The 15,810-nt window shown below is 35.2% G+C and overlaps 1 long non-coding RNA gene, 3 other non-coding genes and 1 pseudogene across 4 annotated transcripts; all 5 read left to right on the top strand.

Moving 5' to 3' along the window:
* The first annotated feature begins 8,977 nt into the window (after positions 1–8,977).
* On the top strand, positions 8,978–9,055 carry LOC118704275. Its single transcript, XR_004983353.1, has one exon. It is a non-coding gene; the product is annotated as a small nucleolar RNA SNORD113/SNORD114 family (small nucleolar RNA).
* A 412-nt stretch (positions 9,056–9,467) lies between these two features.
* LOC118704240 lies at positions 9,468–11,796 on the top strand. The gene is made up of 3 exons (XR_004983338.2): positions 9,468–9,550; positions 10,726–10,796; positions 11,699–11,796. It is a non-coding gene; the product is annotated as an uncharacterized LOC118704240 (long non-coding RNA).
* On the top strand, positions 11,127–11,201 carry LOC118704272. Its single transcript, XR_004983352.1, has one exon. It is a non-coding gene; the product is annotated as a small nucleolar RNA SNORD113/SNORD114 family (small nucleolar RNA).
* A 175-nt stretch (positions 11,797–11,971) lies between the features above and the next one.
* LOC118704279 lies at positions 11,972–12,046 on the top strand. The gene has a single exon (XR_004983357.1). It is a non-coding gene; the product is annotated as a small nucleolar RNA SNORD113/SNORD114 family (small nucleolar RNA).
* An 814-nt stretch (positions 12,047–12,860) lies between these two features.
* Positions 12,861–12,939, top strand: LOC118704281 (annotated as a pseudogene).
* Positions 12,940–15,810: the final 2,871 nt, after the last annotated feature.

The following is a 15,810-nucleotide window of genomic DNA, read 5'->3' as shown; positions in this document are numbered from 1 at the left end:
TATATGGTATAAGTAGGTGATCTAGTTTTATTTTTTTGCACGTATCTGTCCAGTTTTCTCAACACCATTTATTGAATAGACCAGCGGACCACTGGTGGCCTGTGAGGTCCAGCAGGCTGGTGACGGCTGGAATAGACTTTTTTACCCCATTGTCTGTTCTTGCCTCCTGTGTCAAATATTAATTGACTATAAAGCCGTGGGCTTATTTCTGGGCCCACAATTCTGTTCCATTGATCTATGTGTCTCTTTTTATGCCATTACCATGCTGTTTTGATTCCTATGGCCTTGTCCTATTGTTTGATATCAGGTAGCATGATTCCTCCAACTTTGTTCCCTTTTCTCAAGGTTGCTGTGGCTATTCAGGGTCTTTTGTGGTTCCATGTAAAATTTTTGATTTATTTGTTCTAGGTCTATGAAATTCATCATTGATATTTTGATAGGAACTGCACTGAATCCATTGATTGCTTTGGGTAGTATGGACATTTTAACAATGTTAATATTTCCTATCCATGAGCATGGTATATGCTTATTTTTATCTTCAGTGTTTTTTAAGTTTTCAATCACAGGTTTTTTACCTCCTTGTTAAAATTTATTTCATTTTTTATGCAATTATAAATGGATTGTTTTTCTTAGTTTCCCTTTCTGATAGTTCACTATCATTGTAATCAGTCTGTTCAGATTTTCTCTTTCTTTTTGATTCAGTTTTAGAGATTGTTTGTTTTCAGGAATATATCTACTTCTTCTGATTATCTTGTCCAATTTGTTGACATGTAGTTGTTCATAATATTTTCTCATGATCCTTTGTACATCTTGGGTGTCAACGTTACCTCTCCTCTTTCATTTCTGATATTATTTATTTGGGTCCTCTTTTTGATTGGTGAGTCTGCTTAAAGATTTATCAATCTTGTTTATCTTTTTAAATAACTAACTCTTGGTTTCCTTCATCTTTTGAATTTTTTTTTTAGACTCAATTTCGTTAATTTCTGCTCTGAAATTTATCATTTCCATTCTTGTACTCAATTTGGGCTTTGTTTGTTCTTTTTTCAAGTTCATTTATGTGTAAAGTTTGTTTATTTGAGATTTTCTTGATTCTTGAGGTAGTACTATAAGCTATGAATTTTCTTTTATGATTGCTTTTGCTGTGTCCCACAGATTTTTAGTGGCTGTTTTCTTATTTTCATTTGTTTCAAGGGATTTTTTTGATTTCTTCCTTGATTTCATTGTTATCATATTTATTGTTTAGTAATATGTTAATTAGCTTCCACAAGTTTGTGTTTTTTCAGTCTTTTTTTCCTTATATACAATTATGGTCAGAGAAGATTCTGCTTTAATTTGTATCATTTATTTTCTTTGTATAATTGGATTTAATTTGTTCTTTTATTTGTTTACTAAAGTATATTACTGATTTTTAATATTTGTTTTTTTTCTTTAAATAAAAAGTATATATTCAATGTGTACAATATTATGTTTTGATATACATATACATAGGTATTACGTAATCATGGTAATTAATGTATCTATCTCTTCATATAGTTACTTTTTTCCTTTTTTGTATTTATTATAGCAATCTACTCTCTTAGCCAATTTCCCATATACAATATGTTATTAACTATAATCATCTCGCTATACATTAGATCTCTCGATCTTATTCATTCTACATAATAGCAACTTTGTACCCTCACAAGCATCTCCCTTTCCCTCCATTTTCCCTTGTGATTGCCACTATTTTACTGTCCACTTCAATAAATTCAACTTTTTTAGATCCCACATATAAATGAGGCCATGTAGCATTTTTCTTTCTGTATCTGGCTTATTTCACTTGGCAAAATAGAGTCCATGCTGTTACAAATGAAAGTCTCATTTTTTAAGACTGAATAATATTCCCCTGTGTATATACCACAATTTCTTTATCCATTCATCTGTCAACTTGACACTTAGTTCTTATTTTCTAATATATACATTCAATACTCTAAAATTTCCTCTAAGCACTGCTTGTACTACGTTCATTGGGGGGAAAAATGAAATAAGGAACATTTACATAAATGAGTATTTGATTGAGTACATATGTCATAGAACATCAACAGTTTTGGAATGTGTCATTGATCAGATTGTGTTCACTAAATTTTATTAACAATTTCAAAATTGACTTAGTTGTTTCTGTGACTATCAAGTTGATACACAGGTGGTAGTATCATGCAGGATTTATTTCCAGTGTCTTTGCATTTGCAGATATTGAGGTGTTGTTATAATGAATGAATGAATAAAATCCTATCATAATGATTTAAAATATGAGAAAGTACAGATCAATGAATACCATGATTTATGAAACAATGATAATGATTAATTTGCGTTTTCACTACTGATGTTTATTTAAAGGAAAATTCCTGGCCTGCCCTCATGTTTGACTAGCGACAGGTAGTTCATTGCATTCAACAGTATTTCTATTCTTGATTACCAATTTGACTTTTTGAAATATAATGAACATGTGGCTAAATCATCCCATAAGTGATTAAATAAATAAAGTGAATGAATAAAAGTCCTTACGATAGAATCAAGCATGAGTCATTGAAAATGTGAAATAGGGATTTAAATATACCCAATTTTGCAAAAGTAGCATCCATTAAAAGTACCTTTTAATTTGTTAAAACTGTTAATTTTTTTGATAGATATTTTTCTTATGTGGATTCAGCAGTGACTATTACATTAATTAAATGTAAAAGTAAAATAGTGGACTAATTAAAAAGGACCAGAGTTTATTGCTATCTAGTTCCATGTAGTTAACATACCTTAAAATATGGGTTAATTCTAATTTGTCCTCCACAGAATGACTATCAAATAGATGACTTTTTCATTTTCCGAAGAAACAAAATCTTGGCAGTTAGCTCTGTGGATAAAAACCATAGTCAGTAAGACTTGAGGTGCCCATAATTGGTTGGAATGTTTTGTTCACAAATATTTAGTGGTTTGTCAAAAGAAGCAGTAATTATAAAAGAAAGTGTAGACCAGAGATGGGAATATATTTAGAATAAAAAATTACATCTAATCTAATTTGGGATAATTGAGGGGATTAAAAAAGGATAGAATAATTTCATTCATTTTTCAGAAAAATTAGATATTACATTATATTTTCCTCCCCAAATGACTCAACCATTTGCATATTTGTATAATCCTGGATGATACCCATGTGTGTGGCAGCCCATGGCCAGTGGGAGATGCAGTGTTTAAGAGGGATTAAAGATGGTGGTTTCACCTCTCTTCACTGAACCATCTTTAAATCTCGGGCTAATTAAATAAAAGAAAGCCACAGAAGGACAAATGGTGAATGTGGCTTTGGTATGAAGCGTAGATGTAATTGATTACACATGTTCTCTGAGGTCCACTGTATAGGAGATCTAGTCTAATGGGAAGATCTTCCTGGAATTTTATGAATGTATTGTTATTCATGCATCAATGCAAAAGTAAGCATGAAGGAATAAAAATATGCTTTCACCAATGATGAGTACCATGGGGTATCTGAAGGAGTTTTGATTAAACCCATATGCAATTCTGAGGTCCCCTAATAATGAGCTCATGTTATCTTGTGTTTGGGCTTTTTTGGTTCTTGGGGATGGATTATAATTTTTATTATAAAATTCACCCCAAAATGAATAAAATGAATGAAAAAAGAGGGTAGACCATTGACCTAGTATCAAGACATTTAGTGAAACATGGATTATTACTAAAAGTTGCCTTAGGCTCAACTTCCAAAGAATGAAAAGTAGAGGCGCTCTCTGCTCTGGAAAAGAGCATGTATGCTGCCACTTGCACATTAGCAGTCAGAGTTTTTGTTCTGTGTTGGCGGTGGATTGCTGACTGATTGTTTTATTAAGGAAATGGAAACACATTTACTCATATAAATAGTTGGTTAAGTAACCACATAATTGAAAACCAAGCACTGAGACCAAAGATGAGAATGTTTTATATGACAGCACTCATGATTAACCTTTTTACTGATTTTTATTAAAACACAAAACAGAAGTAAGTCTATTATTGACGGTAGCGTTCCGTGTTTTTATCTAGTAAATAAGATCTCGGAGACTGAAGTGTTTGTATAGAGAGAAATGTAATTTCATATCTTAATCTATTTTAAATATTTAGCAAACCGCAGGCCGACGAGGAACACATTTTGACATGAGGATACCAATTTATCTTTGTTCCCAACAACACATATTCTGGGAAGGAATCTAGGTTCGTTATTATTTGAAAGGTGCACCTAGAACTTTCCAAATTAAAATAATTTGGTTCTGGATTGTTAGAAGAATGAGGACATGATATTGTTATTCCCAGTGAATAAACTGATAAATACTTATGTAGAGGATTGATGAGATTTTATCATGAAACAAATTAAATATGTCTAATTCTATACAAATAACTCCAATAGAAAGATTATCTTGTCTCTTCCTATGTAGGTAGCAAATAAAGTCACAGGTCATTAATTGGTATAGTTTTTATTTTGTATTGAACTCATTATTTAATAGTAAAATTTAAGTAAACATAAGATTGCCATTGTTGAGAAGATAATGAGAATGTAAAGTGAGGTAGGATTTATGATTAGTCTAGTCTTCCTGACAATTTCAATTTAAAAAGACTAACTCGCAGCCTGCCAATGTTGCTCAGTGGTTGAGTGACGATCCATGAACCAGAAGGTCACTGCTTGATTCCAGGTCATGGCACATGTCAGGGTTGAGCTTGATCTCCAGTGGGAGAGGGTATGCAGGAGGCAGCCAATCAATGATTCTCTCTGATCATTGCTTTTCTGTCTCCCAGTCCCTCTCCCTTACTCTGTCTGAAATCAATGAGAAAACCTATTAGAAATAATAAAAATGCGAACTCTGGCTTCATTTTAAAATATAGGCTATTATTTTCCCTTTATAGAATGAATACCATTGATTTAATCATTTTCTGATGGTGAAGACCCCTGGCTGTCATTTCTGGGACCAAGGGGTATAAAGACCGATGTAAATAAACATCAGTTCTAATCATAGATGGGGTGCCCACAAAATGATTTCCATAAAATAAATAGTTATATGATCTATGGAATTAAGGAATATCAGCCATGCACCCATGATTTGAATGTAGCATGAACTGACACTAATGATTAATTCAGACTCAGCCCCACTAAGGGTTATCAGGAAAGTGATGGGGGAGGCATTTCAGACTTTTTGAAAGCAGTTTAACTTCTCAAAGTTCTTGTCACATTTGCATCCCTTCACTGATAAAGATCTCAGTTGTTAAGTTGTTAAGTTGAGGCTAGAGTACCATCCCAGATTTTCTCCTCTCGTCCTAATTAATAAAGCAGCTATCAGTTTTGTCATTTCTGGGCTAAGCTGACAGACAGGTCTGTGGTTATTGATTACACCAACTCCAATATATGGATAAATCTCGTGAGAGGGGCAAGTGGACAGTAGTCCTAAGTAAGGATCTGGCCTGAAGGCGGGGCTGGCCAACCTCTGTGAATAGTGGTGGTCAATTTGCTCTATGTGGACAAGGGCAAGGAATAGATCTTGGTTGCATTTAAGGCTTTCGTTCTCACTTTTGTGTCATTAGAGTTCATTGATCATATAATTATTATTATTATTCATGAATCCATGGATGTATGAGCCAGTTAAAAGAGGCCTGAGTGAGAGAAGCAATAGAAAGCTTTGCCTGGATCAATGATGAATATTTGTGCAGGTGTCTGAGTCAACACACCCCTTTCATTAAGTCTCCGACTCTGAGGTCCCTCATAGAAAAAGGAACTGGTCAATATTCCCTGTAGAAATTAGCTAAGAGTAGGAGTTAGGAAAATTCAATATACTCAAGTCCGGGCTTTTGTGACTCATGGGTGTAAGTGTATTCTTTCCGGTAGAATCAATACATAAATAAGCACAGAAATGTATATATGAAAGACGAAGAGCCTTATTCATGGGACAATTGGGACACTGCAGTAAAATAATATAATTCTGGTGGAAAATGAACAGGTTTAGTCTATAATCCTCTTTCACATAGAACATATTAGCATCTGTAGTTAGGCAGTTTTTGAGTTTTAGTCATTTGCTGGGTATTTTTTCCCCTAATATTAAAGAAAGGGAAGGGGTTTGAGTCAATCAGTAGTCCATTACATAAACACCGAATTAATAGACGTTCATATAGTGGGAGATTTGTGAACATTACACATCTTAATCTTGGAGTAGGTGGCGGATGTAATAGTGTTTCTTATGTTATTTAAAGCTAAGACTTTCATACTGGGTTAATTTTTAAAAATGGCATTTTTGAGCCAAAATTGATTGTTACCCAGTTCTGCCCGAACGCCAGCCTTTGAACAGAATCTAAATCTAGTCTAAACCTGCTGTTTCCCCTCTGGAGTGAACAGCGGACAGCTGAATTGCCCTCGAGAGCTCGGTGCACAAAGTAATATAAGTGAGTTCCCTTAGTTTACATTCTCTGTTTGGAGTGTTTGTTCATGGGCGTTATCTGAAGAAATTTAAAGTAAATCATTTCTGTACTACATACATGAAATAAATAAAACACTCCAAGTGTAGGCCAGCGATGGGAATGGATTATAATCCAAATGTTATGTTTCATCTAAATCAATACCACTGAGGCCATTTGAAAAGAGGTAGAAGTTATTGGATTCATTCTCGGTGCAGTTTAATATAGCCAGGGTTATGCATAGAGCTGGCGGGTAGCTCTTTGGGGGCAGTGACTTGCAGGAGGTGGTTTCATTATTTTTAATGGAAACATCTTTTGACATATGGACACATTAAATGAAAGAGGGCCATTCTTTAAACAGGAAGAATGCCAAATGTAAACGCAGGGATGCTGTCCCATCCCCACGTGCAGCTTGAGTCTGAGGCCCGTGACACAGAGATGGAATTTATTAGTTCTTTGCGATAAGAGCCTGAAATTCAAGGATCTTGTTTTGGAATTTTGTAATTATATTATTATTTGTGAACCAAGAAGGTCATCACCATTTTTTTTTTTTTTTTTTTTTTTTTTTTTTGCTTCAAAATTCCCAGCAGGGGCCAGTGATGAATGTCATGGGGTTTCTGAAGCAAGAATTTTGATTAAAACCCTAAGGCTGAGGTCCGTTGCAATGACACACCTCATTATCTTCTAATGAGCCTACAGAACCTTTTTCTTGGGCTATGGGGTGTGAATGCATTATTCTAATAAAATTAACACACACGTAAAGAGATATGTCAGCTAATGAAAAGTAAGAGAGAGATGTGTACACTACCTTTATCACCTTTAATGAAACATGGAAAATTATTAAAAGGCAATTTTGAAATTCTCCATTCCAATGAATGAGTAGTCAAGGCTCTTATCACCTTAATGACGAGCATATGGTCCTCTGTGGAGGCAATGTTTTGGTTCTGTGTTGAGGCAGATTGCCAATTGGTCATTTTATTAAGGAAAGGGAAATGCATTTACATAAATCCTTGATTGAATAAACTATGGAGTTGAGGGAGAGAGCATGGAGCAATGATGAGACTGTTTCATACAAACACAGTAATGATTAATGCAACCTTTTAATGCAATTTTGTGTAAGCAAACCTTCCTTTAAGGAACCAGTGTGCTAATCTTTTGGCTAAGGACATAAGGACATATGTAAATATTATTGAGGTACTTATCCAGTATGGGTGGTCTCACATACATTGAAGTAAATTATAAGTGAGCAAATGTATACATTGATATTTCAATCAGCCAACAATACATCAATGGAAAGCATGGAAATGGGTGTAAACATCATGCTTCATCATGTTTTATACAACTGATACCCATAGGAAGACAAAGGTTCTAGGGCTTTCCAATGGGGCATTAAACATTGGCAAATAACAATGTTCCAGTTCTATGTAGATGGTTGTTTATACTTTTTGGAATTCTTTTAGGAAAATGTCTTCTTACCCCATAGTAATTAAGTAGAGCAAGTGACTGAATAAGGATATTCAGTAGGGTTAAACTTGGACCATTGGTGAGATTGTGCCATGCATTTAATCATCCATATATCCCATTCTGCACACAGTTCAAGATAAAAGAGGATCTTGGCTGTCATCTATGTGGTTTGCAAGTACAGACAGATATTCTTAATATTGATAGATTGTTTCTTTTTAATGTTAGTAACACCAGTGCTCATTGTATTACTTAAAATATAAAATTGCACATGTTGCCCAGACAGTGTTGCTCAGTGGTGGAGCATTGACCTATGAACCAGGAGGTCACGGTTTCATTCTTGGTCAGGGCACAGGCCTGGTTTGCAGGCTGGATCCTCAGTGTGGGCCATGCAGGAAGCAGTCGATTAATGCCTCTCTCTCATTATTGATATTTCTCTCTCTCCCCCTCCTTTCCTTTCTCTGAAATCAGTAAGAAACATAAAAAAAATAAAAATAAAATTGTACATGTTAATAAATATAAGGTAGTGGATGCTCTCTCTCTTTCCAAATGTTAGAATAGGATTTAAGTATTTGATTAATTGATTATGATCCTTTAAAATAGCTCAAGGTAGACTGATTCTTTTGAAACTTTGTTGTTTACTCCTCAGAATGAACACTATCAGATTATATTATTATCTCATGGCAATGATCTTGCTTTTTCCCTCTTCGGAGGGAAGAGTAGAGATGAATGCTTTGTACTCTCAGGATGATCGATCCCTGCAGATGTAATCATCCTTTATGTCCAGAAGCTCCATGTGTTAGGAGCAGGGCCACTCATGTGAGTATAATCAAAGACTTTGTCTTGATTTGGGTAGATGGCAGACCATGGCCCAATGACACATGTGACATTCTCATGATGTCATGTGAACATTGGGCTGTAAAGATGTACTCAAGCTGACAAATGAGCATATGGCTATTAAAGAAACAAATTTTTAAAAAGTTTTTGTGACATCTATTTATTAGTGAAATGATAAATCATTTAACAAAGAAAATTAGAAATGAATGGAGAAGAAAAGGGCCAGTTTTGGACCAATGATGACCAATCTTGGGTTATGAGTCAGGGATGATGAATACTAGATAACTGTCAGGATTCTGAGGTCCAACACAGTAAGAAATCTAGTCTGTCCCCTCTGGGGGAAATGACCGTAGTGACAGATGTTAGGAACATGCCAAGTCTGTCCTTCACTTTTTGTGTTCATGTCTAATGGTTCATTGAGTGAAAGAACTAAAAAAACAAATACAAGTAAATTAATATAAACGTGTGAAGCATTGTAAGTTATGAAAAGGAGTAAATAATTTGCTTAGTAAATTAAATGTAAAAAGCAAAGTTAGTGCAGATAAAGTCTCACCTTTTCACTTCCCTCTGTGCTTGCAATTGTCAAAATGGATGCACTGGACCTGAACTACAGATTCTCACATGGTCTCAAGACGTCTGGCTGTGTGTTTGGTGCATAGAAACAAATGTGAGTTTGTGATTAACATATATTCTGTATTTGCAAAGTGTGTATTCCTCAGAATGACGCACTTGAGCAGATGGAAGCATCATCCGTGGTCACATGTTCTATGGTTGCCTGTTTGTGTAGTGAGTAGAGACCAATGTGAGTAATACATTGGAACAGTTCATGTCTTTGAGATATTTTTCTCTCAAATATTCATATGTCATCAGAATGTGAAATATAGTCCAAGATGCCAACTATCATGAATTATAAATATGGGATTGTTCTGAAGATTATCTTTATCATATATGAAACATTGATGATAATTAAAGAGATATATCAATATGGCAAATGGTCCTATATGTAGAATATTTATTACTCTTATTCTTGTTTTATATGAATCATACAGTTTTAAAATTTAATATTACTAAATCCAATGAATTAATGAATGAGCTTATGCAGATAAGGATGATAAAAACGATGAGCATTAAAAATACTGAAGTTCATTAAGTTGTCATCTTAGACTGCATTATTTGTTTAAGCAAATTTATTCAGTTATTAAAAATATTAAACATTATAAAAAATTAACTATGGTCAAATGATAAGAAACATTATATTATTAATCACTAATGTCCAGTATTGTGCTTGATTAGTGAAAAAGAATTTGTCTAGTGGGAAATGATTCTATGGACAAATGGGAGAGACATTCAACAATCTTATCCTTGGATATTGTGAGTCATGTTTTCACTTAATTACTATTAATGAATTAATGACTTATTTGATACAGATATAGAAATGAATGGATTTTTATTATTTTGTTATAAGTGGATCAATCTCAGACTTAATGTACAAATTTTAAAAATCAGAGATGAATGACATACACTCTTTAAAAAATTTTTAAAATCGATTTCAGAGAGGATGGGAGAGAAAGATAGACACATCAATGATGAGAGAGAAAAATTAATTGGCTGCCTCCTGCACACCCCCCACTGGGACTAAGCCCACAACCTGAGCATGTGCCCTGATCAGGAATCAAATCTCAGTCTCTTGATTCAGAGGTCAACGCTCAACCACTGAGCCACACCAGGCGCGCATCACACTTTTAATCTCTGGTGAAGGAATAAAAATGTTTCCAGTTTATTTAAAATAGTGTATTCCGTAACCAAAAGAAAATGATTCCAGTACCTCTGTCTTTGATAAAGTTCTTATTCTGGCCACTAAAAGTATGGTATTTAGTGTTAGCCCACATCGCTGTATTCTAAATAATTGACTAAATGTAAGATGCGGTAATTTTCCCGTCTTGTCATTGTCTGTCTCCTTTGCTTTGCACTTCTCAGAATGAAAGCACCTGAAGGAGATTTGGCATCTGTCGTGTTCAGAAGCTCCATGGAGGGGCATGAAGGCCAGTGTGAGTAATAATCAAAGTTTTTGTCTTGGTCAGGGAAGTGTGTTTAGGATATCAGCATAGTCACTTAAAAAGTGGAAAAAAGACCAGCCCATGGCCCAATGATTAAACTGGAAATGTACAAAACATTATGTCGATTACTTTACCTTTGGAATAATGGGGATGATTAGTGAAAAGAGGTATAATCCATAAGCCATTGGTCCTAAAGGAGTGTGACAACAATCTTGAGGCTTTTGTCCTTGCATTTCTGTGATTCACAGATGTGTGTTTAATTAGCAGTACATTGACCCCTTAGCAACTGTAGGTGAGAATGAGGAAGAAGAGGCCCAAACCTGGACCAATGATGATCACCGATGGCATATGAAGGAGGGACCATGATTGCTATGTGTCTGGAAGTCTGAGGTCCAAAAACCAAGCAAAGTCTAGTCTGTTTCCTCTCTCATTAGGAAGATGCAAGGAAACTGTTGTTGTCATGTTGGGATTCATGGGTTTCTAGCATGTTACTATTAATATCAATGAATCCATGATAGAACCCATGAACAAATATATCACTAAATGAAACTAGGATGAAGCCTTATCAAGTATATGTATATAGTGATGCAAGAAATCCAATGAACATAAATTGAAAAACTGATGTTGTGAAAAAATGGACCAAGGGCCTTACCTCTTTTCTAAGGATTATATAAACACTGACACTGAGAATTAATATACAGTTTTATTGGCCTGTGTCAGTCTTGAGTGGAGGACGCTAATTTTTAATATGATATGTATATTTATATTTTCTATGTACATATAGTCTGAAGAAGTAGATACCTAAGTAACTGATAAAATGAAATGAAAAAGAAAATGACTAATGGAGATAAGGTTTCCATTGTTAATGATCTGCTCTGTCTTGTACTCCTCAGAATCAACATGCTCAAGCTGATTTAAGTGTTTTCCATGGCAACAAGATCTCTGCGTAAAGCCTTGAGATGAAATGTGAGTAAAGGTTACCGTTCTTGTGTTGGTTGAAGAATTTTTTAAAAGGGTATTCATTGTATTGCTAAAAGTGTAGAATGGGAGCCCCACATGATACCTATGAGGTATTATGAAGCATTATGTTTACTAATGCATATTTGAAGTATTGATGATAATTGACGAGAGGAAACAATGAGAATGAAGACGAACGGGGTGCGGTATGGACCGGTGATGACATGGCCTGGAATAAGAGTCACGGAGATGATGATTACGATGTCTGCAACTCTGAGGTCCACCAAAGAGAGAGACCTAGTCTAGTTAGTGCCTTAGGGTATGAAAAAGGACCGTTTTCTTCGTTTGTTTTCATGAGTTTTTGACTCTATTTTAATAAATGGTTCCAAAAGAACCCATGTATAAGAATAAGACGAAGAGGGTGAGACAATAAACATTTCTAATGCTTATTGAAAATACTGCCACTCATTAAGAAGTGTGAATGCTTCCATTGTCTTCCCCCTTTGGCTAAGAATGACACAGACAGTAAATAATAACTAGTCAAAGTTGTTCATTCTTGGACTGTGTCAAGTTGGATATTGTTTGGTTTGTTCATGAGTACAGATTATATTCCTGAGGGACGGGCTAAAGGGAAGGTGATCGTGTGCCTCCGTAGACTGCCCCTCAATTTCGTTGTCCTCTTCTCTGCTTTGTGTTCCTCAGCATGAGCACACTGTGGATGTCCCAGCCCTTGGCCATCACCAGGAACTCCACTGGTCGGCGCTCTGTCGAGCTACCTGTAAGTCACCGCCTAATTCTTCTCTTGTTTGTTCCGAGCATCCACTGTAATGCTATAAAATCGTATTACATATGTTCAGAAATGGCTAGTCGTACTCACATAGTAAATATGGCATTGACATGAAACTTGATGTCCTTTCATGGGTATTTGCACCCATGAAGCTGATAAGTAACATAGGCATACGCATTGAGGCAAATGCTTCTAGAGATCAAGATTGGAGACATTAAGAATCTTGTCCTCAAGTATTTATTAGTCACAGATATTTTTGTTATTACTAGTGAATTGACAACTTGACCAGTAAACGGGTATAGATGAGAATGAAGAAAGTGATGACGACTGGTGGCATATGAGTCAAATATACACAGTAAAAACGAATGTGTCTGGGACTCTGAGGTCTAACACAAAGAAACCTAGCCCCCTCTTGGTGTTAGAAGTGATTGTATAGACAGATGTCAGGAATTTACAAAGCTCTGGTTCTTCGTTTTGTGTTCATTAATTTTGTAAAATATTATTATAAAAGAATAAATGACAAAATAAATATGAGGGTGAGGCATTGTTCATTGTTAAAATGTATAGAAGAAAAATAGTACTAATGTATATTGCAATCAATATTAAGTGGATCAAGTGTATTACATCTTTGACTAAGAATGAGATATATAATAAGTAAGAGTTACTGCTCTGAGTCATTTACAATTCTGATGTTTAATCTATTAAGAGAAGAACAAATAAATCTGATCATTAACCAACAAATAATGAAATGTAGAAGTCAGGGAGCAATGGAGATTTGGTCTCATCTTTCTGTGTTGTTTTGTGCTCTGTACTCTTTTTGAGATTGGATGCTGTGCAGCTGACTCCAGCCTTTTCCCTGGTCAGGAGCTCTCTGAGTGCCCCTATTTGTATTGTAAGTAAGTTCTTGTCTCAGTTCCAGCATTATTTTTAATGGGCATGCCCTGTAACATTAAAAAGTGTGAAATATAATCAATTAAAGCCAACTCTAGCCCTGTGACAAATGTGGGATTTCTTTTATGCATTGATATAACATTGATTATATCGGTGAATCTGTATATATTATATATACACGGAGAATATACATTCTTCAGTGAGAAAGATTAATGTGAGAACGATTAGATGCAAAGATTAGGGATGTTAAGACTTTTTTTTGTGTGGAGTTTTTATGAATAACAGGACCTTAAAATTGTTTTTGCTAAATGAGTAAATTACTCTGCACACGTTATAGAAAATATCAGAGGAGAGGAGGGACCGCGGCATCGTGGACCAACGATGACTCCTGGTGGTGTGTGCGTTAATGCGCCGAGCACGTGTCTGGGTTCCAGCTCAAATGCATTCTAGTCCATTGCCGCCCCGTATGAAAGGATCCCCTAGGCAATTCATGAATATGTGAGGATTTCTGAAAATTTACACTCATGTATTATCTTTCAATTTACAACTGGATCAATGAAGCAATCAATAAAACATATATAATATCTATATAAAGATGAATGTTTTTATAATTTAGAATTGCCCAAATACAATAATTAGATAAGAATTACAATGCATGTATGTAGAAAAAAACGCCTGCCCATTAGAAAATAATGGCCCCCAGGTTACCCCTTTGGCTAAAGATTTTATAGTCAGTGTTGATTGACAGGGACAAAGCTCATATTCTGTGTCCTTGGCAAGGTCGCTATTATTTGGTCACTTGTGAGAATTTAGACATTTTTCCATATTGCTAGTTTTCTTAGATGACTAATAAGAAGTTAAATGCAAAGGTCAGTAGAGAAAAGGTCTCGACCTTTTTTAACCACCTACTGTGCTCTTCCCTCCAGAATGGACCTGCCCTAGCTGACTGCAGGCTTCTTCTGTGGTGATGGTCTCCACCATGGATCTCGGTGTCAGTGAGTAATATTCACGTTCTTGGGTGGTTTAAGAGTATTCCCTCTATTATTAAGAAGTGTGAAATATAATCAGTGCATACCAACCAAAATACAATTAATGTGAAGCACTATGCTAATTAATTTACATACAAAACATTGAAGTTATTTAATCAAGGGGATGAGTTGCTGAGGGAAATAATTCTATAGACAGATGGTAGAGATTAGACCATGCCAATCATGGATTAATAATAAAGAGGTTACACTGGAGAAAGTACATTGGCTAATCCATATATTCAACACTTGAGATTCATTAGCAAAACAGACCTCGCCTATTTGCTTGTTAGAAAGTGATTTTGTATCATATGTATAGGGATATTAAAGCTACTTTCATAAACTAATTTACTATATGTTTATGATTAATGATTTAATTATTTCTCTCTTCACAACATGACACTGGGGGAACCACAGGGTCAGTGCGGTAGCCTGGCGGCAGGTAAGCCAAGGGCCAATACTGCTTAACCTTGAAGTCCAAGGTACAATGAAAAACAGATTTGATTTCTTATTAAAAATTCATGCAATAATAACTACACAAACGTATGAACAAGTGAAGGATAGAGTCAGAGGTCAAAGCAAGATGGCATAATGAAACAAACATCACCCCCAATCCATTTCCGAAGAACTGAAGGCCATTAACCATAGGAGAGGCTTTTAGTTGAGCATAAGGGACATATGTATTTGTCAGGGTTCATATTCTGTGCTGTAACTATGTAGCAGGTGTTTTTTAAAAACTTAACAAGTAGTAAAATGATTATATAATTTAATCAACTACCTTAAAGATGGCTGAGCATGGACCAGTGACAAAAATATGTCCGGTGACAGTTAAGACCCCAATCCAATTTGCTTTGTGGTGCCCCATGGGTCATCATTCCACAATGGAAATCAAAGCACCATGCTGTGCACCTTAAAGACTTCCAACTTTACTTGTCAATTTTTATGCAGTGAATTTTGAAAAAGTATATTGTTCCCCAATACTCACGCCAGTGGGCACCTGCAGTGACTGTCCGTTAGCGTTATCATTTCGAGTTTGTACACTGACTTACTGATTTTCTTATCAGCAATGAACAAATAGCTTAGTAATTTAATAAGATAAAGGGGTCAGATCACCTGACCAGTGAGGAGTGTATGTTGAAACATCATCCTGCATCAGTTCTTCTCATGTTATGTTCCCCTTATTGAAAAAAAAAAAATTTGCTCTTATTAGTTGGATTGAAGGGAATGAATTAGACAGAGATATACAATCACCATTTCTGTTCTGGGTTTCTGGGAAGTTAAATAGTTTTTGATTTTGTTTAAAAATTAATAGCTTCTGAGGTTTTTCATTAATTAAATGAAAGGA

This window comes from Pipistrellus kuhlii, unplaced genomic scaffold, assembly GCF_014108245.1.
Source record: "Pipistrellus kuhlii isolate mPipKuh1 unplaced genomic scaffold, mPipKuh1.p scaffold_m20_p_41, whole genome shotgun sequence".
Classification (NCBI taxonomy): domain Eukaryota; kingdom Metazoa; phylum Chordata; class Mammalia; order Chiroptera; family Vespertilionidae; genus Pipistrellus; species Pipistrellus kuhlii.
The sequence above is the reverse complement of the archived record's forward strand: the minus strand, read 5'-3'. Positions and strand labels throughout refer to the sequence as shown.